The following is a 27,706-nucleotide window of genomic DNA, read 5'->3' as shown; positions in this document are numbered from 1 at the left end:
TTCACTTTGAAATACATCTTTGGGGAAGGAGTAGCCCAGTAAGCTCCGTGGCACGTGCTATAACTGTGTAATGGTGTAGTGTGATATACTAATTAGGTAGGAGCTCTATTCCCAGTCATGGCAACTGTGAAACTTTGTGATTGTGTTTGGTTGTGTGTGTGTGTGTGTGTGTGTGTGTGTGTGTGTGTGTGTGTGTGTGTGTGTGTGTAGGGATGAATGTTTTTGTGGCCATTCACAGTCACTAGACACACTGAAAAATGGAGTACATTGATAACTGTGCAGTAACAGAGACCTGATCCAAGGCTGCAGAGAGCACCCCTGCAATACCAGGTACAGCTCTCACCACACCTGTTGGCCACCAAACCAGGACGAAAACAATAAAGGTGGAGGAGTGTCCATATTCACCAAGAATATTCACACCACCAGGCTACTTGCCCAACAGAATGTGTCTGAAATACCCCTGGTGAAACTTACAGTAGGTCAGGCTGCAATCCAACTTGTATAGCTTCCTACAGATCCCCCACCATGCCTCACAATTCCCACTACAGCTTTTGAAACATACTGTGAAATATTATGATACAAGCAAGCACCCTTAAACTGGGTGACTTACACTACCCTGCCATTAACTTGGAAAAATACTTGTATACCAAAACATGTGTCCAAAAGTCATAATTCCCAATGCCCTGGATCAAGTAACCCATAGTCCCACCAGGGGCTCAAATATCCTAGACCTGGTCATTACCAACATGGGAAATCAGTGTTCTACACCTATGGTCACTCCATCAGTGGTCAGGTCTGCCCATGAGCTAATCACCCTTAACATTAACATCCCACCCCCACATCCCAGTAAGGAAACCTTCATAATGTACATCTCCAAAGCCAACATCATGCTACACATGTCAGACGTGACTAACGTCATGACACCCATGCAGATGGGAACTGAAAGGAAGACTGCTGAATCCTACATGAAGTCACTGCATGAGCACATCCACTCATGCATGAATTGTGCCATCCAATATAGAACCAAGATCCTCCCCACCCAGAAAAGGAAGCCGATGTGATGGCCCCCTTCCATAAGCATACTATACAACAAAAGGAGGAAACTGTTGCAGAAATGGGAGAATTTCCAGGATGCAAAATACTCCCTTACCAGCCACAGTAAGAAGCATAGATCCTTCATAACACTCACCAAAGCTAGTTATGAACATAATATAGCCAAAGATGTCAAAGGTAACTGCAAGCCATTCCATAGCTATGTGAGGAATCTAAATGGCAATGCTCAGATCTGCTCTGAGCTACAACAGGATGGTATTAAATATACTGCTTCCAAGGATAGTGCCAATATCCTGGCAGATCGATTCAGTGCCAACTGCACCCCCCCTCCCACCCCCCAAAGGGCCCATCTCAAAACGGAAAGATTGCCAGATTCCGGTAATAATGGCTACATAGGTAAAAAACACACTATGCAGAGCTAGGACAACAGCAGCCATGGGACCAGTCAACATCCCAGGCTGTGTACTACATGAGCTACAAAATGAACTGGCACCATACCTATGTGCCATGTTTAATCATAGCCACACCTCAGGCTTCATGCACACTGTGTGGCACACAGCTACAGTTATTCCAGTCCACAAGGGGGGATCCACCTTGGATCTTGGGAACTACAGCCCCAGCAGTATGATGTGCCTGATCTGCAAGGCCATGGAATGTATTATCATGGAAATTAAAACAAAGACATTGGCAACCTGCAAACACTGGACCCCAACCAGGTTGGGTTTGTGAAGGGCCAATCATGTCACCTCAACTTGATTGACAACTGTGAATCTGTCTCCAGAGCTGTGGATGAGGGTAAGGTGGTTCACACAGCCTATCTGGACCTCGCCAAGGCCGTCAACACCATCCCCCAGTCTGGAATCATAGATAAATGTATCATGGTGGCCATTAGTCTCTATGTCACCCAATGGGCTGCCAAGTGCTGTACTGACAGAAACCACACTGTAAATGTAGGTGACACCAACCCCAGCTCCAGACAAATGATAGTTGGAGTACCTTAGGGTTCAGTCCTGGCACTGCCATTGTTTGGCATCTACTGCTCTGAAGTACAGTCCAACAGTAAGGGACTTTGGCAAGCAAAGGTTGCAGATGACTGCACACTGGGAGCCAATATTGAATCCCCCATGATCTGGATATTCTACAGAAGGGCCTTACAGAAAGACATACTTGGTGACTGAGCCATGGCCTCAAGATCAATGCCAACAAATATATAATTATCCCCTTTGGGAAGGGACATGTACCTGTGAAGTACCACATAGGTGGCAGTACACTAAACACCTAAAGTGTGACAACAGACTTAAGGACGCAGATGGGCAGTGGTCTCACCTTTAATAACCACATCACCACAACAGTCAGGAAATCCACCTATGTGGCACACCTCACCACTATGGGCTTTACATCCAGGAAAAGGAGGCCATTGTCCCACTGTAGTCATTTCTCCATAGACCCAGTACAGACTACAACAGCCCATTACTATGTACCTCACAAGACATCTGCAACAACTAGAAAGGCTGCAGACATATCTCACTAAATGAATCACAGGCCTAAACCAGATGCCCTATGCTGACCATCTGAAAATCATCCAGCTATACTCTGTCACATATTGCATTTTCAGAGGAGATCTCTGCTTAACATACCATGCCATGTCAAACCCACAGCTGTTGGACATGTTACACTTAAAGAATTCCAAACCCTCACAGCAACATGCTCCAGGGATCCAAATCTTATCATCACAATGAACAATGTATGCTAGAGGGATGTGTTCCTGACCCAGAGACTCCCCAGACTCTGGAATAGACTGCCCATACATGCCAAGCAGAGCGCCCCTTTGGCCCTCTTCAAAAGGAACCTGGGCGATTGAATGGGAGATACTAAATTGACCCCGGAGATCATGTCAGCTGTCCTGCTAGACAGGGGTCCAGGGATGTAAATATTGTGGGAAGACACAGCCAAGGAATTGCCATGTCTACACATGTATAGGCCATAGGAACGATAGCCTAGTACCGACCTATGAACTTATGAACTATACTTTTCATTGGCCAACCTTGGCAAGGTTGCTGATGTCATTCACTTTGAAATACACTTTTGGGGAAGGAATATCCCACTAATCTCTGTGGTTCGTGCTATAACTGTGTAATGCTGTAGTGTGATGTACTAGTTAGGTAGGAGTTCTAATCCCAGACGTAGCAAATATAAAGGTTTGTGTGTTTGTGTGTGTGTTTGTCTGTGCATGGGTCAATGCATTTTGAGGCCATTCACAGTCACTACAACTTCCATTGCCCTATTTTGGCAAGCCTGCTGATGTCATTCACTTAGAAATACACCTTTGGGGATGGACTAGCCCAGTAATCCCCGTGGCGTGTGCAATAACTGCATAATGCTGTAGTGTGATGTACTAGTTAGGTAGGAGTTCTAATTCCAGACATGGCAACTGTGAGAATTGGTGTGTGTGTGTGTGTGTGTGTGTGTGTGTGTGTGTGTGTGTGTGTGTGCATTTGCTTGTCATACGTGTCATGTGTGGAGGTAGCTGTGAGTGTGTAACAACAGGACTCGTTGTGGAGCAGGTTTTGCAAATTTCTTATATGGTGGGCCTATTATATGTTACAATGCCCACCTTACAAGGATAACAGATGTCAAACAGCAGAGAGGCTGGGGTAGACAATCCATACCCTTACACATGACATCATGGCTTGGGGAACAATATAGGCAACCCTTGTATTATCCAGAGAACACTCTCCACCCTTGTCTCATACACAAACACACTCGGCTAGGCAACAACCACTATGTTGCTAGTTCCCTGCATATTGCCCACAGATAGTAACCATGATGTGGTTGCAGTGGACTACAGAGGACATGGCACCCTGTCCCATCTCTGCAATAGATAAATCATTGCATATAGTGCTCCTTCACTATGTTTCCCACAGGACGCCTGCAGCAGCTGTAGAGCCAGCAAATGTAACCCACAAAGGACATACTATGCCTTATACATATGCCCTGTATGGACAGATGCCACTGACACCAATTTAGGTGCAGGGTCAACCTGATGCCCATTGCCAGTTCTCACCACATGAGGACAGGAATGGCACATCTGATGATAACAATCTGTCTACACAACATCCCCAGACACCCCAGGTACATTTCCACATGTCACAGAACAGGCATGTGGGACATGTGCACATCCCAGACACCATCCATGTCATGGAATATAGAACACATACTTGGCAAGCATTGCATTGCACAGCACTGGCCACCCACAATAGTAACCCAGATGACTGGATGGTGAATACAGTACCCACCTGTGTGGGACAATCCAGACATTACACCCCCGAGCCACAATGCAGACCATTGTCATGTGGCCTGATTCCAAGGTATACCCTTTACCTAGCCTTGTACAGCCTTCTGTCACATTCAACCACTACACACCTGTGAAACAATGCACCCATGCATGTCAGTACTGGCAAACCTGTGTCTATGTGTGTGTGTGTGTGTGTGTGTGTGTGTGTGTGTGTGTGTGTGTGTGTGTGTGTGTGTGTGTGTGTGTGTGTGTGTGTGTGTGTGTGTGTGTGTGTGTGTGTGTGTGTGTGTTGAGTATAATGATTTGGATTCCATTCACACTCATTACACCTCCCATTGGCCTACTGAAGTATGCCTTCTGATGTCAGACACCTTGACATACCCTTTGCCCATATATCATCCTGATAACCCCTGTGGAGCATGTGAAACCTGCGTATTACTGTATTGTGGCAAACTAGCTAGTTAGAAAGTCTAATCCTGACCCTCTCAACTGTGATAATGTGTGTGAGTCCCTGAGAGAGTGTGGCTTTGTCGACCTTGACACCTATTCATGTGGACAGGCACGTGTACTACACCTACCTTATCCCTTCTTTATCACTATTGCAGATATCACTCATCATTGAATATACTCGTTGCCATAATGAACAAACCAGCTGGTTTGTTCACCATTGAATATACCTTTGGACAGCTCCCCAACATGTAAGCTCTGTGGTGCATGCAATAACTGCACAGACATGTGATAGCAATACATAGTCTGGCAGGGGTTTGAAACCCCATACTGGTAAGTGTGTGACACAAGCATTCTTAGGTTTTACTCTCCCACCCACTTCCTGTCTTATTTTGTTTCTGTCTGTCTCTCTCACTGCCTCTCTGGTGGATGTGGAGAAGTACATCTGCTTTGCTTAGGCAGCAGCTTGTGTTTTGTAAGTGATGCTCATGATCAGCTGATGGCCACTGCACGAATTGCAGTCCCCCACTAGCTGGTTGCATGTGGAACAGCTGTGGTAAGATTTCCATAGCCAGTTACATGGAAACACACTCCTATAACTAGGAAAATCATGTGAGTGTTGGCCCTTTTCATTCACTGTGAGCAGGACTTCATGTCGGTGTTTGGCAAACAGCATCACAGATGGTAGTGGGATATATCTCTAACAATATACACTGTGGAGACAGGCCAACAAACAGGAGGGGGATGTTCCAGACATGACTACAGAATGTAAGTGTTGCTCTTCTGCATTTGGAGTAATGTTGGTTTAACAGGGCTTGTGTAGATATGGCTGGTCTAACTGATTCAATACCTGTCATGACAGTGTTATGTGTTTTAGGAAACTCCCACCTGTAGGGTTATCTGCAGACTGGCCAGTGTTTGGAATCTTATGTTTCTTGTGCTACTCACAGATCACCTATCTTATAACTGCAGAATCATAGTCTGAGGATATGTCATAGGACATATGTCACAACAAACCCTGTTACAACAGTAAATGTATGTGGGTATCACAGCAACATGCCAATACTGGCCCAGTGTTTGTGCCTCCAGCCACAAGTCTGTCAACCTTTGTACATATGTCATGGAGTAAGAGGTGCATATGTTCTGTACACCATTATTTATTGACATCATACTTGATAACAAGCTAGTCAGATATCAGACTGCTAGACATGTTATGTATAGAAGGGGTTATATTTGAGGCTTTAACCTGGTCATTCTGTGGTTGTGTGTACAGTAGTGGGGTCTGTGTACTTATGGTGATTGTCAAAAGTATGTGTATTGTGAATATGTACCTTGGCCTGTGTACAGACTGTGGTAGATGTCATTGTTCTTGGTCTTGTTCTAGCTGATGTTACATGCAGATCCAGTGTATGGTACCCTATCAACTCACATGTTTCCCATACCACAGACAGACATTGGACCACACTGTGCCGTGGCTCAGTATATGTAGGGTTAGTGTGTGAGTGGCACATATGAGGATAGTGTTGATCAGACAGTCCATATAGTGTAGTATTAAGATTGCTTACCATATGTGGCTGTGGCTGTGTTCACATTGCTTGTGGGTATGCACTTTTACACAGGTGTCTGTTACTCTGTGCTGTGACATGTCTGTAGAGCCTACTATATTTTCAGGTACATGTGTATTCCCTCACAAGAAATGTAGGCCAGTGTTGTGGCAGTCTGTCTGTAGTTTGTACAGTGCTTTGTTACATGCCTAGCAGCTTAGTGTAATTACCCAGTGTGATATTATGTGCAGATATTTGTCACATTTACTGCTGCCAGGCCACCATACCTGTTGTGTATTTCTGACAAAGCAGTGAGATGCTGTACAGATGTATGTCACTAACTACTGGGTAGTGTGTGGCCATGTGACCTCTGCACCACCAGTTATTATGTGTCAGGGCAGACAGGAATGTGTGAATGCATACACTGTGTGAGCATATGTAGTCTAGTATTTACATGATATACCCATGTACATGGCTAACATCCACATTGTCAGCCTTGGTCCACATGTCTCGCACTAAGGGGATCTGTGTATACCTCTGGACTGACCAGAGTGTGGCAGACTGTCCACATATATTGGTCATATCTCTGCTGTAGTCCACAGGATCATTACTGTGATATCAGTGGTACTGTACTATGATGACCTTAAGATGTCTGTCAGTAACTGATGGCGTACATGTCAAGAGCAGATGTGACCTCCCACACACAACATGTCTGTTAAGACAACCCCTGTTACAGTAGCAACAGTCTACATATATACCTACAATACATACATGACATCTCCTTGCACTAAGAGGTTGAGACTATTGGTGCTGAGGTATGACTCCACTCCATGTTCTGGACATATGGTAAACCTATATTTGTGTGTATGTATGTATATATATATATATATATATATATATATATATATATATATATATATATATCTACACACATATATGGATATATATGTACATATATACATACACACACACACACACACACACACACACACACACACACACACACACACACACACACACACATATATATATATATACATATATATATATATATATATATATATACACACATCTATATATGTCTACACATATATATATATATATATATATATATATATATATATATATGCACATATAGTTATAAATATCTACATATATATCGAAATAAATAGAGATACACCTTTTTTGCTGTCTCCTCTTATTATACAATCTAGGATAGGCATGTTTTCCTGTGGGAAATGTATTGCTTGTAAATGGATCTTTACAGATGATTCACACTTATTTCATCATAATAATTTACAGTTCATTTCCAGCATTATTATGACTGCAATTCTATTTTTGTTGTATATGCTGCTGTATGCTCAACTTGCTTTTCATTTTATATTGGTAATACTATTCGTAAACTTTCTACAAGAATTAAGGAGCATGCTGCTGCTATTAGAAATACTGATCTCAGTAATGTATTAGCCAAACATAGTCTTGCCTGTACTGCTTTCTCACAGTTTAAATTCTTTGTTTTAGATCAGGTTCCTGTTTTCTTTGGAGACAAATATACTCTTTTAGAAGTTAATGAATTAAAATGGCAACTTTTTGTAAATGCAGAAGCACCCCCAGGGTTAAATGAGAACTTGAATATTAGATGTGCCTTGAAATGGCGTCTATAATTCTTATTTTTTATACAAATTCTCTGTATTGCTCTATATTCATGAGTCCTATTCTCTGTATTGTTCCATATTCATGAGTCCTATTGCATATTTATCTCATTCTGTACTGTACTGTAATACCTATTATGCAGAATTTTATTTATTGTACATGAGTCTTTCTGCATATTCACTTGACATTGTACGATAATATTTATTATGCAGAATTTCACTTACTATACTGTACATTGGTTGATCATTTCATGATGTCACTTCTAATAATACTGTCAGCTATATATACTGACATTTTGAATGGATAGTGTCATTTTTCTGATGAAGTCCAGCATATTAAACTGGATGAAAGCACTAAATATTGTCTCTCTGACTGCATTTTTTCTTATTTTGTTCCCTTAAAAGTGCTGTATTTTTACAATAGAGAAGTTGTTGTTTTTATATTTACTCTACTCTTACTGATTTTGCAGAGTTTTATTTTAGTATAAATAGATATATATCTACATATATGATGTGTGTATATATATATATATATATATATAGATATATATACATACACACACACACACACACACACACACACACACACACACACACACACACATAGAGATCTATATATGGCCATATATATGATGCACTATACAGATGTGTATAAATACACATATAAATATATATATATATATATATATATATATATATATATATATATATATGAATATATATCTGTATGCACATGTAGACATATATCTACATATGTATATGTATATATCCATATCCTTGTCATGTGTAAACATTACTAGTGTGTATACCTTCCCAGATGTATCGCACCGTATGTATCTGATATGTGTATATTTAGATATAACAACATATGTGATTCAACAATAATATCATTAACAAGTACTATACAATTGTAGAAGTCACAGCAATTGTTCAATACTATTCATTATGTGTACTGACAGATATATTGCAAAAACAACAACTCTCTTCACAGCTGTCATGGTGTAGTGGTTAACTGTTGTGACTATAGTGTACAGTGTCATGGGTTCAAGACCTGCAAGGGCTGTTTATTTTGTTGCTAGGCAGTACAAGGGCTGTTGGATACAGAGTGGTTAAGGCAGTTTTGAGCAGCTTTAAGCGTGTTTGCGTGGGTTTATGGGAAGCTAAGCAGTTCTAAGGTACGGTTAAACTTATGGGCACTTACATTGTGTAGGCTTCGCTTACCAGTGCGCAAATCTGCTTAGCAATTATATTGCAGCAATGCTGACACCTGCTAAGCATGGCTCAGCCCTGGTAACCAGTGCTCACATCCCAGTCTGATAACATAGCAGGGTACTGACATCTGTAATAAGTGTATGTAATGCCATGTACATAACATGTGTCTACGGGCTGTCATTACAGTAGCAAGGGGTGTGAGTCTCCTGTCTGGGACACTTGAGTATATATGGCTTGTACAGCACTCTTATCCATGTGAATGCATTACATACAAGGGCAGTATCCCAGGTTATATGCAGTCACACTGGCATGTAGTGTATCAATACATTACTACTGTTGATAGTGCTTTCCCAAGCAAGAGTAGATTGCTAATTGTAGTACTGAAAACAAACACCCCTGCATGGATAGATGGACTTTGAGACCTCACTGTCATGTTCCTAGTTTGTGAGCTGTGTCACATTATATATTTTATACTGGCTAATGATCTGACATGTGGAAAATAACTGTAGACTACTGTCTGTATAGCACATATCAGTAAGGGCTGCCATCATGTAGTAATGCCATGCCTATCTGTGTCAGATGTTTGTCAACACATTCATTCTACTGCATAGCTAGTTGGTGAGCTGATGTCTGTCAGTCCCTGTACAGATATGCAGATGTCATGTATCCATCTTGGATACGTATAGGCAATCTATGCTTGAGTGACACTGACATGTCTGCCCAGCTGTGTTATAAATGACACAGATAGGACTCAACAACACCCTGTACGCACCACATGCCATAGATAACTCCACTACACTACCACAGTCAACAGAACATGCTTGGGTACAGGTATCCAAGACAGACACTAACCATGTTATGTAATACATGTTGGATACATGTCAACTTGATCACCTCACCGGCCCTCTGCAGGAGACATCCAGAGGATTGGCTGATGCATGTCACTCTCACCCTGAGGGTCACCACAGTGGTGTCTGTAGATAGATGGCTTGCTGGGACATGGCAGGTGGCATGATACCACTGTACACACATCCCCCTACACTTCCCATCTCTCCATAGCAATAGCCAGGTACACACCTATGAACACCTGCACCGATGCACCCCAGTACTGACAAATGTGTACATGTGCATTACTGAGGATATCAGTGTATGTGTGTTTGTAGACCTGTAGTTGGGAATACCCTGAGCCCCTTCACACCCACTGCACCACCCATTGCCATAGTTAGATGTAGCTGCTGCTGTACTGGATATTACATGTACCTTGTTACGCTCCTCTCCCTAAGGGCTACCTGGGCTTTGCAGTACCAGCACAACACTGTTGTACAAATTGGTTGATAGGCATGGGATACCCACTGAGTTCTGGCAAGTGTGTGTATGTGTGCATGTGTATATATATGTAGGGTACATTATTCCAAGGCCACATACTCCTACTACAATATGTATTGCCACACAGTATTAGGGATAGTGATGTTGCTGTCCATAGGAGAGGCATGACAATGCATCACCCTATTATGCCTGTGGCATGTGCATTACATGCATATCCCTGTAGTAGCACTCTTTTGATGGACAAAGGTTTGTATTGTAGTCCTGGTCAATGTGTTATGGTGGGTATGTCAGAGTGTCATCATGGGTTCCAGTGTGTACAATATCCACAGTGAGATGTGGGTGCTAGGTATACTGTCATTACACTATCGTACCCGCCCCCCCGGTACATGTCCCATTACCACTGTATTGTGACCACTGTCATCACCAACCATACAGGTAACTGATAACACTATCCAGACCAGTTATGCATGTGCTGTGTGCAACCTACTTGTCACACATTGGACACACTGACAAGGTAGTTTGCACTGATAGACCCAGGTCTCTTGGATTTGTGTCTGACTGTAATGTGTTTGTCAATGTGTATATGACGGTATGTCACACTATGTATTGTCCATATACAACCATTACATCCCCCATTACCATACTATACATGCCTGGGGATGTTCTGCATGCAACATGTAATCTGGAACACACTTTATCCTAAAAGCTGTGTGGTATGTGTAATTAATGCCACACACATCAGTAGCACTACATAGCTAGTTAGGGGTCTAGTCCCAGTGTTGCCAAGTAAGGGTGTGCATGTATGTGGAGGTATTTACTTCAGGTTGCAGAATATACATGTTCCAGGGGGTCATCTGTCCAAGAACTGCGTGGCATATGCTAACATGTCACAGGTATCATCCTGTGGGCATACATTCCATCACAATTACTGTTAGCTGTGTAAATGACCTCTTCCCCACTGTATAGGTGTGCTGCAATGCTGGGGTTGGTATATATAGCTGAATGTGGCTGTTGTGGACACAGCCAACATCATTGCGGTTACTGTTGAGTGTATCCCCCTGTGTGGCTGGTCGTAATACTATACAGTTCATGTTAACAGGTTATGAATTTGTCTATCACACTATCTGTGGTTCTACAGCACCTCTCATCCTCCAAAGGGTAAGGGTGTGCCACCCACACCAGCACACATATGTTTACTGTATTGAGGATTGCAGTACATTTGGGAAGGGGACATCTACCCTGCTGGTACCATCATCAATGACCTCAAACTAGCAGACTGCTTATTCCACAATGTGTTGTTCTGAGTATTCTATCTTGGTGGAATTACACAGGCTACAAAGGGTTCCTTGCACAGGTACATACATCCATGTGTACAGTATTCTCTGTGTAGTGCATCAACACCTATGCCTCTGTGTGTAATATACACAAACATGTGTTGTGTACCACCCAGTACAACTACCATTGCCCACCGTAGAAGGTTTGCTAACAGCAACCACCATGCACTCACCTGTATACACCACCCCTAGACCTATCGGCCATGTGGCACAGGCAGTAACTGTTATACAGACCTATGACATGTGTTCAACTGTACCCAGGATATGGACATCCATGGTGTCACCACAGTGCCATACCCCCTTGTGAAATATGGCAGCAGACCATCCTCTTGCTGACATATGGACACCTACAACACAAATGGATAACATTATGGAGACCACAATCACTCAGTGTTACTAACAGCTATAATGCATCATGGTTGGACAGCTACACTATCTGACATGTAAGCATTAAACATTACTGCTGATAACATGTTACACAGCAGTACATTAGTACACTGTAGTACAGTCACCATGTGCATCAGAACGATATTAGCCTGTCCCTGCATCAATGTTATAGATGACAGGGATGTGGCACAGGTATCATCATATGCACAGGGTGTGTGGTTCGTTTGCCAGAGACCTAGGCTGGGCCATATGTTTGACACCATGTGTGTGAGTGAGGCATTTTAATTACTGATATGGCCATGGTGATGTAGTGTGTGTAGGTATGGGGTTGCCCTAGGTGTGTTTGTATTGTGTGTGGGTACGCAGGCACACAGTTCTGCCATGTGGCTGCCTTATACAGGTGTTTGTTGGACAGCTGCAGACCATACCTGGCAGGGTGTGCAGTTCACCGCCTCTGGCCACGGACACGAGAACTGTGCCTGCCAGGTGTTCCATGGGCACATCCAGGTACAAGCCTCGATTTGCTACTCTCCCCTGATGATGACATATGTCTGCTGGAACAAAGGTCCCTCCTGGGACTGGCCAGGGCCATGTGCACAGGGCCTGCTGTGGTGTGGACAGAGACCCCCCTGCAGTGCTGGGGCTGGTACTGCCACTACAGGAGCAGCTTGGTGTCCTTGCATGTCCACGTCGACCTCCAGATGTTGATGTTGCTGGCCTACATCCACATGGCCATCGCACCACTCCCACCACATGCTCTAGCATGGACAATCCACAGTCGAGGAGGCCCATCATCTCACCCCACCATCTATTCATGACCTCTGTATAATAACAGAGGGCACCTGCAAGATCATGGATGCTGTCACTTACAGCTGAAAAAGCAGCTATCTGCAGCCTCAGACCTGGTTTAGTGTACTGTTCCATAAGTGCCTGCGCCTCCATGACAGCTTGAAACATGCGTCTGATGGTACCAGATGTGGCAGCTCTGTCAGGGGCATGATGACCAGTGGCCCTCCCATGAATACCCCTGTACATCTGCTTATGTTGTACCATGCCGGACATCCAGCTATGGCTGCTGTGTCCAGACACAGCAGCCATAGATACCACAATGTGCACTGCCACCAACTGCCAACTGTCCCTCTGCTATGGTCACTGGTGATGGGGTATCTATAGGCACTGTAACTGTGTTTGGGGATGGGGTGGATAACAGGGGGATGTCAAACAATGCTGCAGTTTTAGCCTCTGACAACCCCGTCTGTGCCTCAACAAACCTATCATCATTTTCAGTGTCTGTATGGACGCCAACATCAGATTGCATGCAGGAGGGACCCTGACCCATCTTGCCACCTTTGAAGGGAAGCAAGAAATGCACTTTAAGATCTGTACATCATTGCTTAACAGTACACACATATACATAGACACATACACACACACATGCACACACACTCACACACACACACACACACACACACACACACACACACACACACACACACACACATACACACACACTGACATTCCACCATAATACCTACCTATCCCTGAGTTTATAGACTGTCCCAAGTTAATTCTCTTAAGTTCCCCATCCTGCATCACACTTGGAAACTTACACTCATTAATACCAATCATTGTCGTATCGTTCTTCGAATTGTCTAGGCAAGTGACCACAAAACATCACCTGTTACTCTATTACCTCTTTGACTTGATTGGAGTTGGTTTTACAAGGACTCACAGCTGTCATCCAGTGTTCACCCTGGGTTTGTCCAGACATCATGAGCATGACCCCCATATGTTAGGGGCTACTACAGTCACTCAATAATGTCATGCACTGGAGTGTCATACATAACTATTGCTCAGTAGATGCAAGATCTGCTGCTCTATTAACTTATTATGTGGACAACAGTAATATCTGGATACACTCACTGGTGTTGCCTAGTAATTCCCCAATGCATCTGTAGTGCTGCATACGTGGGTATTCTTTCACCTTCCTGCTGATTGCAGTTTTAACAGTATACCTGGTGTCTAGTTTCCCTCCCAATGCATGTTCCATGCCACATACCTTATTATACTATCAGCTGTCCTGAGATTACATATCAGACAAGTATTCCTGGTGTCTCATGTGTCAGTCCATGTCCATGTACTGCACGATTCCAAAGGGAAGCCGAGACATATGAACAACCCCAGATTCACACGTGCATACATGGACACACACGCAAACACACACACACATATACACACACATCCTACATACATCAACCCCCCTCCACTCCACCAGGTTGCACTTACAGACAAAATAACTTCCCCCCAACACACACACACTTACAGGTGAGGTTGGATGAATATATTACACACAGACCTCCCATTACCCATCTGTCAACATGAATAACATATGGTACTCAACAGCATGCAGTGCAGCTATAGTCAATCCATGCTAGTAACAGTATACATGCATGTGGTGCATGGGCTGTGTTAGTAGGTGATGCCCCTTCCCTTGGAAAACACTGCACACATGTAGACAGCATTGCTGTGCACCTGTTAATCACCTTGCCATGTACTGTGCACCATACCTCACAGGTGTACACACTATTGCTGAATGTGTATTACTGTGTCAGTTATGTCTGCCCTGCTGCTCACAGCCCCTATGTGTTTGTCCGACACATACCTGGGATGATATGTGGACAGATGTAATTTGTGAATGCCTGATGTCTGATTAACAGATGTCATCATCAGCAGTGCATGTATGACCAATACATTACAATTACATTGACAACCGTCAAACCTTACCATGGCTATGGGGAGTGTACACACCCTTATTGATATGACGCCCCCTTCCTTGATATGCCATGGGACCACATTACTGCATATGTTAACATTACATGAGCCTGATATGTGACATATGTCCTATGCAGTCAAATGCAGTGTCAAACAAATGTGTTAGTTGTGCTGATGCTGATTGAGATGCATATACTTTGTGGGTGCATATGTGTGCATGCCCTTATCATGATGGTTTGTTGCACCTACTGTTATGTGTACTACAGCAGTCACTATTCCTGGAGGGGTATACTAGCATGGGCCATCTGCATTTGCCAGTATATGGTCAATCTGCCCTACACATGTCCCCCGACTCTGCATGATTGCAAGGTTAAGTTGTGCACATCCCTTGGAGTTCATACACTGCTGTCACTATTGCTGTGGAGTCAGGGTTATGTCTGTCACAGTTCCTGACCCTGACTGTGTGCAGATGCAGCCATTCATAGCAGCCTTTGGTTCCCTGCTGCAGTGCACTGTTGTGTCATGATGACACCCCGTCCCCACCTTCAGCCATTTTGTAGATGGCTGAAAACTATGGCCTACACATGTGTCAGTTTGCAGTGTCCCAAACACTGAACACCACATGTAACAGCCTAGTCCCAGCTAATGAATGGCAAACATACAGGTGTACAGTGGCACCAGCATGGTACAGATGGGGATGGTGGGCCAGATGTGGGGTGAGGTGTTGGTTGCGCAGCACATGTATCGTACATGATACTGTCTGTAGGTTTCCAATGTGGTCTTGGTACACCAGTACACATTGCAATGCATGCCTTTTGGGGACCTTTTCTGTTATGCATATGCTACCTATAGAGAGGCCTGGCTGATGTTTCCTGTGGTACAGCTGCCCCATCTGATTACCCTAACCCATGGGCCACACGTTTGCAGAGTCCAGGCAATTGCTGACATGAGTACTGCACAGCCAGTACTTGCTAGACATTCCTGCAACCCCCTCAGTGTTGTGGCATGTTACTAGGTAGCCTGCATAACAAGTTTGCTATATGTGTCCTCATCTGTCTTGGATGGCCATCTATTTATTTCCTACATTATTCCTGTCCCATACATCCTCGCCACATACATGACTGTCTGCACTGTTTGCCATTGTATATGCAATGGTGAGGTATGGCTACATGTCCAACTTCTGGGTGCTACCTGTTGGGCATGGGGCCCACGCTATGGCACGTAAGATGTGTGCAAGCCATGTCTGCTTCTGTTGCAGGTAAGTGGGCACATTTGATGGCCAAGCATCTTGGACAACAGACCACTTCTTGGTGTGACATTGGGGACGTGTACTTGCTGGAAGGTGCATTTCCATGACAAATGCATGCAGTCAGTACCTCAACAGCTGCTTCCACTATATTTTATCTGGAGTGTGTGTACACATATGCTTTCAGTGTTTGTGATGGTATGTATTCCCCATATTTGCTGTCCTAACATACAATTCCATATTATACACTCATTGCTCATGCTAGGACCACATTGCAGGTTGTAAGGGTTGTGGACCACAGTATTGTGATATGCCATAGTGTAGATCTGTAACAGTTGCCATTGTAATACTGGTATATACACTGTTGTATCACTATATAAGGGTGACGTTTCACACATGCCCCTACTGTAGACCATTTGTCCCACCATTATGTTCATCTCTGTGTACACATTTTGCAATGACAGGATGTTAGTTATATTGCAGGAGTCTGACATACCCTTCAGATACACCATCATGGTGACCACTGTGATGCAGTGCAGTTAACAGCAACAATACGTGAACATGTACGGCATGCATTACGGGTAGGTGTGCTAAATGTGTGCATGGAATATACCATAGCCGTAACATGGCCGGTGTATCGGCAAACCTGAACAAACATCATACTCACTAGCTACAGGCTGCTGCCTTGGAGGTATACCAGAGGGACCTACATAAGTGTGTGAGAGATGTGATGTCAGTAGCCACAGCTGTGGCATTGGTACAGGATGGGTGCAGCATTAGAGTACATCAACAGAACAAACCCACAGTACTACAGCTTATGCACATCTGTTTATTACGACTACACAGCAACAGACTATATATATATGTATATATATATATATATATATATATATATATATATATATATATATATGTATATATATATATGTCATCTCACATATGCATGATATAACTGTACAAATCCGGATGGATATGCAACAGTGGTCTACTGATGTGCCCTATGGCCTTACCTGCATGCTCCTCTGCCATTGTGTGGGTAGCACCCACCTCCACTATGCTCTCTGCCAGGTGTGTGTGTGGGTGGGCAGGTGCCCCGAGGCTGCCAAGGAACTCATCAACATGTGTCAGGGGGGATGGATGGCATGACCCCCCCCCCTGTTGCGACCTGATCCCACCTGACTGCAGCTGCATGCTGATGGGCATTGCGAAGTAGGTCTGTGCAATGATGCCGGACCTGGTCATAACTGCGGTTATGCAGGCCAACATAATTTATCCTGTGGACAATATCGTTCCACAGGGCGGTCCGCTCCTGCTGCTCATGGGCTGTTTGGCCAAACAACACCTGGTAGTGCTGCACCAGGTTTGTGATGATGACCTCATTCTTTTTTTAAAACAAGTTTATTATTTTTAACATACAAGTAAATATCATAACAATTTTATACAAGTAATTAAAATAGAAATGGTTATAACATTCAATAAAATAACCAAAGTATTTACAAAGACATCCACTACAATCAAATCAATTAATTAAACTAAAATACCATGCTATTGAAGTTAAGATTTTTTTAACAAATTTTGTAAGGTATCCCATATAACATAATAAGATGTTTTTCTAGTAGTTCTTGATTTTATTGTCATCAATTCCATATGGCACACTACAGTCATAACATTTTTAAATTCATTAAAAGAAGGAGGTGTATCTGAAATCCAATTTCTGGTTATTATTTTTCTAGCCACTGCTAGAATAGACCATAACAAGGGAAGCTTAACTTTTTTAACACTTTGAGGTACAGGAGTGTTGAATAATATAAGAGATTTAGAAATAATAAAATTATCTGTAAAAGAGCCTGCAAAAATCATTGATTGACTTCCAATATTCTTTCAATTTTATACAGTCATAAAACATATGTGCCCAATCAGCATTAATTTCTACATTACATCTTTTACATAGATTATCTTTATTATTTATTTTATTCATCATCAAAGGTGTATAAAAGGATCTATGTAAAAATTTCCAAGTAAAAAGTCTCCAGATAATGGAAGAAGTAGTTTTATAGGCAGATTCCAATATATATTGTTTATCTTGTTGATTTGGTAATTCACCATTAATGGAAGTGAAATAATTCCAATAGGTATCTACATTGTAATAAGTTTCTTCTCTAATAATTTTATGTATGTATGAAAGTTTACCTTTATCAGAAACGTTATGTTGTAAATTTAATATCAAGTAATCAATCAGTGTTGGAATAGATTCTTTAACTGTTATAGACATTAAATCAATTTTATTAATGAGATGTTGTCTAAAGGTCTGAACTTCTAACCAACAAGTTTCTCTCAGATCAAATTCTTGTTTTAAAAGATCTAAATTTTTAACTTTGTTATCAGATAGCAACTGATACCAGTACTTTAGATCATTGTCTGTGACTGAGTGAGTTCCTTCAGAAGTAGATGACAAAAGCATACCACATGTATACCTTATAGGGAATATAATAAAATTCCATTCCTTATACTTAGGATGCATGAATATAAAATTACGATAACTAATAATAATGTTTAATGGATAACTAACTATATATTTTGGTGTAATAGGTGAAGTACAAAATTCTTTTAGTAACCATAGCATGGAGTTATTTACAATCATATTTTTATGTGTTAAAGAGATTTTCATGAAGTGAACACTAATTAGTTCCCAGTAATCTTTCCATTTTGCAACATATGACTGATCTATTAACAAAGTAATAACTTTTATAGTAGAAGAGATAGTATATAAGTTAAAGTCTGGAAAAGAAATGCCCTCTTGAGACCAGCTATTGGTATGTTTCTTTAATGCAATCCTAGGTCTATTAGGTGCCCATAGGAAGTTTAACATTAATGTATTCAATTTCTTGATAATTATTTTTGTAGGTGGGAGTATTATTGATTGTATTAAATATAATATCTTGGGGAATATTATAATTTTAATAATTGTAAGTCTCTCTTCCATAGTAAAAAACATATTATTCCAGGTATTGAAAAGATTTTGTATATTAAGATGACAGGTATTATAATTATTATGTATAATAGATTTGATATCTTTAGTTAATATTATACCTAGATAAGTTATCTGACCTGAATTGGGTATATATTTACTAAAATCACTAATGAGAACATTTTTTCGTGTATATATAGGTAGTATTTTAGTTTTTTCTTCATTGAATATTAAACCAGAGATATTTTTAAAACTCATCATTTTATCAAATAGGGACTGCATAGAGGAATTAGATCCTGCTGATGTAATTAGAACATCATCTGCAAAAAGTTGAATTTTAGATGTTGTATTTTCATCTATTTCAAATTCCTCTATATCAGTACTGTTTCTGATCAGATTAGCCCAATGCTCCATTATTAAAGTAAATAATAGTGGAGAAAGTGGACACCCTTGTTTTGTACCTTTTAAAATGGGTATTTTTTGTAAGACATATGTTCCTATCTTAATATAAGCCAATGCACCTTTATAAAGATGTTCAATTAGATTTACAAATGCATCTGAGAAGTTTGTGCACTTCAGTAAGGTAAACAAGTAGTCCCAACTTACTGAATCAAATGCTGAACTTATATCGAGACTAATAAGTGTTAAATCTTTATTTCTCCTATTTGCAAAATCAATTAATGTTAGAGTCCTCCTTATATTATCAAAAGTGTTTCTATTTACAATGAAGCCTGTCTGATCTATATCTATAATGCCTGGGATGATTATCTTCAATCTATCAGCAAAAATACTCATAAACATTTTATAATCAACATTAAGTAATGAAATGGGTCGATATGAAGTACATCTAGTTGGATCTTTATTGGGTTTTTCAATTGGCGAAATAAATGTGTATTGCCAAGATGGGGGAGTTATTAGCTCATTTTGGGCCAAAATAAAAACCTTATGTATTAATGAGTATGTACTTTTAGAAAGAATTTTATATATCTCTGGTATAATACCATCATTACCTGGTGCCTTGTTTGATTTAAGCTTGTTTATTTGTGTAACAACCTCTGTATATGAAATACTTTTATCCAATAGTTTAGTTTGTTGTTTATTAAGTTTTTTATTCATGTTTGTAGTTATAAATTCTTTTATTTTATCTATAGGTTCCATGTTAATGTTATTATGATTAATTTTGTGAAAGTGATTTCTAAATTCATCTAATATTTCTGGTAGACTAGAAACATTCTTCTTTTTCCTTAGAGAGAAAATTTCTTTAATATGATTTTGCTTATTCAACCTTTTTGTTTTATTTTTAAGTCTATGTAAGTATTTGGGGATTATTGAGTAAGACAAAAACTTGTATTTCTCTAAAGTTATTTTAACTTTATGAGTTAAAATTTCTTTGTATTTCTCATTTAGTTTGTTTATTTCTTCAATGACTTTTTTGTCCATAATATTTTCTTTATTATTATGCTTATAAGAGTCTAATTTACTTTGAATATCTAATAATTCCTTATCCCAAGATTTCCTTTTATTATTATACCATCTGATACTTTATCCCTATAGATATGATTTTAAAGCATCCCAAACATAAACAATGGAGACTTCAGAAGTATTATTTATGTCTAAAAAATGTTGCACTTCTGAAAGTATATAATCTTTATAGTTTTTTAGTTGAGTTAAGTATGCTGGTATCCTTTTGATCTGAACATTGTAAGTACTTTTTATCATGAACTCAAAGACAATTGAATTATGATCTGATATAGGACACTAAATGATTTTAGAATTTATTAATTCTGTTACCATCTGGTTAGAAATAAAGACTCTTATCTATTTTTGAATAAGTTTTATGTCTGTTAGAAAAAAAGGTGTATGGTAATGATTTTGAGTCTATCTGATTATTAATATCATTTAAATGATAAGAATTAACAAAGTCCTTTAAATGTTTTGCATTAGATGTAATTTTCCTTTTTCCTATAGTAGTAGTATCTTTTTCATGTAGGATACAATTAAAGTCACCTGCTAAAATAATATCTCCTATAGAGAATGATATGATCTTATTAAGATGGTATTTCACTGTATTAATACCAATTCCTGGTATCCAATATACATTGATTAATGTATATGTCTTTCCATTAATTTGTATTGTAACCATACAAAACATTCCTTTATCATCTTCATAAGACTTAATAGTTTTAGGTATGGGCATACTTTTATTCCATAAAATAGCCACTCCTCTTTTTTTCTGAGTGTGTTCTGAACTAACTAATACTGTATATTTATTAGTGGCTAATGTATCAATATCCTTTTTCAAGAGATGTGTTTCTTGAAGGAATACTAAGTTGGCCTTATGTAAATTAATGTATCTCATTAAGCTTGCCCTTTTACATGGATTATTCAGTCCATTAATGTTTAAAGAAATTCCTTTTAGAGAAGTCATTTGGCATTTTTAAAACATATAAAACTTATAATCAGAATAACAATTAACAAAATAAGTAATGTTATACCTCCTCCTTTAGGTGTACCTTTAAATATAGCTGTATTTATTGAGACTCTTATGGGATTTTGTATAAGCTTCAGTTTTGTTTGTAGTGACAATGAGCTTACAAAATGTATTGTGGATGTCAGAACTATATACAAACAACAGTAAACAAAAAAATAATATAAGGATTAAACCTTGCACCCAGCCTGGAGTTAAAAACTCCAACTTTGAGTAGCACATACTACTCAAGTTAACCCCCTACCCTAAGCAGCAGTACCTCAGCTGCCACCTTATCAATTTAATACTAGTTATTATTAACTAAAATTAACATCTTTCAATTAGATTATCTAGTAAGACAAAACTAAACATTTGATAAATCAGCATCATATAAACAAATAGAAACTTTTAAAAACAATTCATACTTCTATGTACATCTATTTAATATAATACATTTATAATCAAATAGCATTCAAATAAACTTGATATTAGGAACCAAGAAAAGAGAGAGAAATAAAAGAAGTGAGAGAGAGAAAAAAAAACAAAAAAATAATGTACCTATTTTCTGTCATAGAAATGCAGTTAACAGCTTCTAAAAGACTTTAAACTACTTGCATCAAAACTTTTTTTTTCTCATACTTATTATTGCCAGTAAAATAAAATATTTATGTTTATAAAATTAGTTACAAATCATACTGCATAACTATGTAAATTCCCAAATATACTTGCATTGTTGTGAAGAAAGCCATCTGTATTTTATATATCTGAACTGCTGCTTTAAAATATGTCACATGACAACTTCTTCTAAAATAAAATCATAATGATATTTATGCTTGTCAATTAGATAAGTCAAATGAATTGTAACATTGTATATATTTAAATCATAAGTACATACATACAATAATATGTTGCAGTCAAGTAAACTTTCAAAAACATATATATATATGTTTTACTTTCTGTGCCTTCTAAAATATCACATTTGTTTACTATGGGATACTGAATCATTTAAAATCATTATAACTTTCATATTTTATAAATTATAACATAAATAAGTATATAGTTATAAAAATAACTCACATTTAAATGTAATAGAGTTTATTTTCCATCGCAGAGTCGCATTTGCAGCAGTTCTACTTCCTGGTAGAGTGTTCTTCTTGAATCTGCGATGTGTCAATGTGAATTCAGGGGTCAAAGTTCAAATTGACTGCATTCAGCTTCTCTGCGTGAATTCTGAGTGTTGAAGCTTTTAAAACAACTCGAGGACACTATTCACGAGGTAACCCACATCCCAAATTGTCTCCCTTAACATTCTGGCGGGAATTTTAATAAATACAAGTGACTGACATTCATTTAGCAATATAAATGAAACTAAACAGAGCAAAACCTTCGCGAAGTAATTTACAAGTTATTACAGCCTCTATGACAGTGAAACTAAGCCCACAGTTATTAGTATATAATACAACTAATTTTTTAAGTCCCAATTCAATTTTTATACAAATCTTATTATTTACTGTATCAGAATTATCAAAAGCATGTAAATGTACCTATATGAAAGAAAAAGAGAGAGAGAGAAAAGAAAAAAAAACAGAGAGTAGAAAATAAAAGAGAGTAAGAGAAGAGATAAAAAAGATAAAAAAAATAAAAAAGGAAGCTATAAAAAGTATCTACAGTGGAATATAACTTGTTGTATATATTAATAAAGATAGATATGAAACATATTATTTACTACCATTTAGTTCGAATTATTAATAATTAAAGCATGACAGGTTATTTGTAAACAAGTATAAGCAATAGAATCATGGAAAAATAATTAGTAACAGTATTTAAACAGCATATATACTTTTTTTTACAAGGAATTAATAAGTTATTATTCCACTTATCATATTTTCATTACACTTCTCTACCTGCCCTCCCCCACCCCTTACTAAATGCATAATCTAAAAAGAATGTCATTATTTAAGATAAAAGAAAAAAAGAAATGTATCTAATTACTAACCTTAAGTCTCTTTGTCACAAAGAGAAACAGATTGATTGATAGCTTGTTATTAGTTCCTCAGATATTTTGACTATTTATAAAACAAAAACAGTTCTTTGTACACAGAAAGTAACTTTGATTAAATCTTTTTCAGAACATTTGTGGCTTTCTGAAAATGCAGTAACTGTATTTAAAAAGATTAATAGTGAAGAAAAAAGAGAGAGAGAAAAAGAAAAAACATAGAACAAGTCATTTATTTTTTAGTCTTTTTTTCTTCTCTGAAGTCTTCCATGAAGCTTCTGTTGCCAACCTCTTTAATGAAGGACTAGCCCATTCCATTTCCTCTATTTTATCCAAAATCTTATTTTTTTGATAAACAGCAATGCAGAGTCTAAGTCTTCAAAAATTCTAGGGCCATCAGGAAGAAAGATTTTTAGTTTGGCAGGAAACAGAAGGTAGGTTTTAAACTGTGCTTTCTTAAGCTCTCTTATTAATGGCAGGAAAACTTTTCTTTTAGTTATTACCAAGGAAGAATAGTCATTGTCAAAACGCATAGTTGTCTCATTAATTTTAGCAGGTGCTTTAGCCCAAGCAGTTTTAAGTACCATCTCTTTATCAAAATATTATAGAAATCTAACTATAACTGACCTAGGATACTTTTTGTTAAAGTTAGAATTAGATATGGATCTATGGGCTCTTTCGATACCAAAAGAAAAAGCTTCTGGCAAGTCTAAAGTTTTAGGGAGCCATGTATTTAAAAAATAAGTAATATTGTTACCTTCAATATTTTCTGGCAGTCCAAAAATCCTAATGTTATTGCGCCTAGATCTATTTTCCAGGTCATCAAGTTTAGTTTGTAGATGTGTATTCTGTTTCAGCAAAAACTCAATGTTGATTTCTTCTTCTTGGATTCTATTTTCCATGTCATTTACAGTCTCTTCTATGCCTGTAATCTGGGTCTTCTGTTGTTGCAAGTCTATATGTAACAAGTCTATTTGTTTTGTAGTTTTTTCTATGAAGGTATCAATTTTAGTATCCAGTTTATCCATTTTGGCAGTAAGTTGCTGGATTGTAGATATCAGAGACTGAAGTTCTTTCTTAATGCTGGAATCTTGAGAATTTGTCTTACTGGAACTCATTTCAAACAGAGAAGCTGACAGAAAAAATTTCCAAGGTGTTTTCTGACAGGAATATTATTAAAATTTTCTTTCTTTTTTAGATATTATTCAAGAAATAGATATTCCAAACGTATTTAGAAAGAAAATTACTTCATAAATTAATTTTAAAAGTAATTATTTCCTGTCAGTGCTGTGAAATTGGTGGAGCTGAAGAAATCTGCTGCTATCCTGTGTTCATCCTTGGCCACGCCCCCCATGATGACCTCATTCTTGTGCGCTGTATAAACAGGAAGCCTCTCACAGGACAGCTTGCCTGAAAGACATAAAGATGAAAACAGGTCTGAGCACCTAATACATCAAGGTTATCATAGTTCTTAATACACATCTCTGTCTCTGCCCCACCATATCTGCAACAACAATCAGATCACACAACTCAATAGGTATGTCTACAGAATACCTACCATTGGGACAGATATCGTATTGTACCACACTTTATGCTCTGTGTTTGTAGCCATGTTCCCTGTGGGGACACTATCATTGTTGGCCTTTTACGGACAATGTCACCTGCATGCCATTGTAAGGCCCACTATGGTATGTGATTGCTGCACATCTGTTGTTTTGTGTTATTGGGGATATCTACGCATGCTGTTGGACATGATCCGGGAATGTGTGGACTATTACTACCCACATATGTTCTATAATAGTGACACAATAGCATGTTTATGGAACAGTTGCCAGCAGAACTACCTCTCCCACCTCATCCGGCCATGTTACCAGGCCACATCACATCTGGGACCCACCCTGAGGCCTCCCCATCTATTGGTTTTGCACTACCTTCAGGTGGAACCACCTCAGGGGATGGTTTCCTCCCCCCTTGGGAGCACACACAGACATGATCCTGTCACCCGAGGTCAGGTCCAGGGTCTGGTGCATAGGGAGCTCCACAGAGATTTGGGGGTGTGCTACAGCACCTTGAGGTCCTCAGTACACAATTACAGGGTCCACATGCTCCTCCTGTTCAGCCTCCAGCCCAGCCATCTTCAGGGCCATGAAGCTAATGTTGTGACTGGCCATGGGTGGGGGCCTTGTTCCCATTGTGTCCATATGGGGGCTTATGGGGCTTCCACATCAGAGATGACACTCCCCATCCAGGGTGTTTACCCACCACGTGTCATATACCACCCCTGTAGGCTGTCTTCTCTATCTTCCATCCCAACCCACCTCCACAAATATACCTGTTATCCCTCCCCAAATTCCCAACCCCACCTTCACAAACAAGGGCAATGTGTTCCCAACATGAGGTTCACATGTACATAACCATCCATTTTGCACACACTTACTGATGTATGTATATATATATATATATATATATATATATATATATATATATATGTGTGTGTGTGTGTGTGTGTGTGTGTGTATTGATATGTGTGATGTTCCCTCACACATAGCATGCAGCACTGTGATGCAAAACTAGGGGACATGTATTTATATACATATGTGTGTGTGTTTGTATATATGTAGACACACACACACACACACACACACACACACACACACACACACACATATATATATATATATATATATATATATATATATATATATAGAGAGAGAGAGAGAGAGAGAGGGAGATAGATAGATATAGATATAAATACATATAGGTGTCTGTATATCTGTAGAAATACATGTATGTATATATATATATATATATATATATATATATATATATATATATATATGTATATCTATAGATATATGTATATATATATATATGTATATATATATATATATATATACACACACACACACACAACACACACACACACACACACACACACACACACACACACACACACACACACACACACACATATATATATATATATATATATATATATATATATATATATATATATATATTCATATACATCAAGGATACCTCCACCTCCAGGTTAGTGGCGCAGCATGATACCTCTGAGATCATCTATGTGCAACTAACATCGGGTAAATCTGCAATGCAAATTGTGGCCTGCTACAGATCACCCTCCATGACCCAGGACCACCACTCCACCTTTCTGGAGACACTGGAAAATATGAAGGTTCTACCAAACATCTTGATATTGGACGATTTCAATTACCCTACCATTCACTGGAAAAACGACTCGAGTACAAATTCCCAGGCCTAGCGCTTCCTGGAATTCATCAACTCAAATGCCCTGGATCAGCTAGTAAACTCTCCTACCAGAGGTGAAAACATATCGGACCTGGTCATCACCAACATGGGTGACAGGTGTTCCACATCAGAGGTCAATGCGTCACTGGTTAGGTCAGACCATAAACTAATCACTCTGGATGTCCACACCCCATCACCACCCCCAACTAAGGAGACCACAGTAAAAAACTTTTCTAAAGCAAACTTCACCTTACTTAAGACAGAGGTGGTAAGTTTCACAGCCCCCCACGCTAAAGGATAACGCTTCCTAAGATGCAGAAACCTTTACAAATGCACTCTATGAGCACCTACAAAGGATGCATGGATCATGCCATCCCTAGCAAAACCAAGACTCACTCCTCTAAGAGAAGGAAACCAGTTTGGTGGACCCCTGCAATAAATAGGCTATACAATAGAAGGAGGAAACTAGTTCAGAAAAAAAAGCAAATCCCAAGAAGGAAAGACATCCCTGATAAGTATCAGTAAGAAACTAAGGTTCCTCATGAAATCATCCAAGGCTAACTTCGAAAGAAAAATAGCCAAGGATTCAAAAGATAACCACAAAGCCTTCTTTAGCTATGTTAAGAATCTAAGTGGCAACTCGCAGATATGCACTGAACTAGTGCAAAATAGCACAAAATATACTGAACCTACAGATATTGCCAACATCCTGGCAGATAGATTCAGTGCAAACT

This window comes from Protopterus annectens, chromosome 1.part1 (assembly GCF_019279795.1).
Source record: "Protopterus annectens isolate FY-2018-M chromosome 1.part1, PAN1.0, whole genome shotgun sequence".
Taxonomy (NCBI): Eukaryota; Metazoa; Chordata; order Ceratodontiformes; family Protopteridae; genus Protopterus; species Protopterus annectens.
This window is presented reverse-complemented; position numbering follows the sequence as displayed.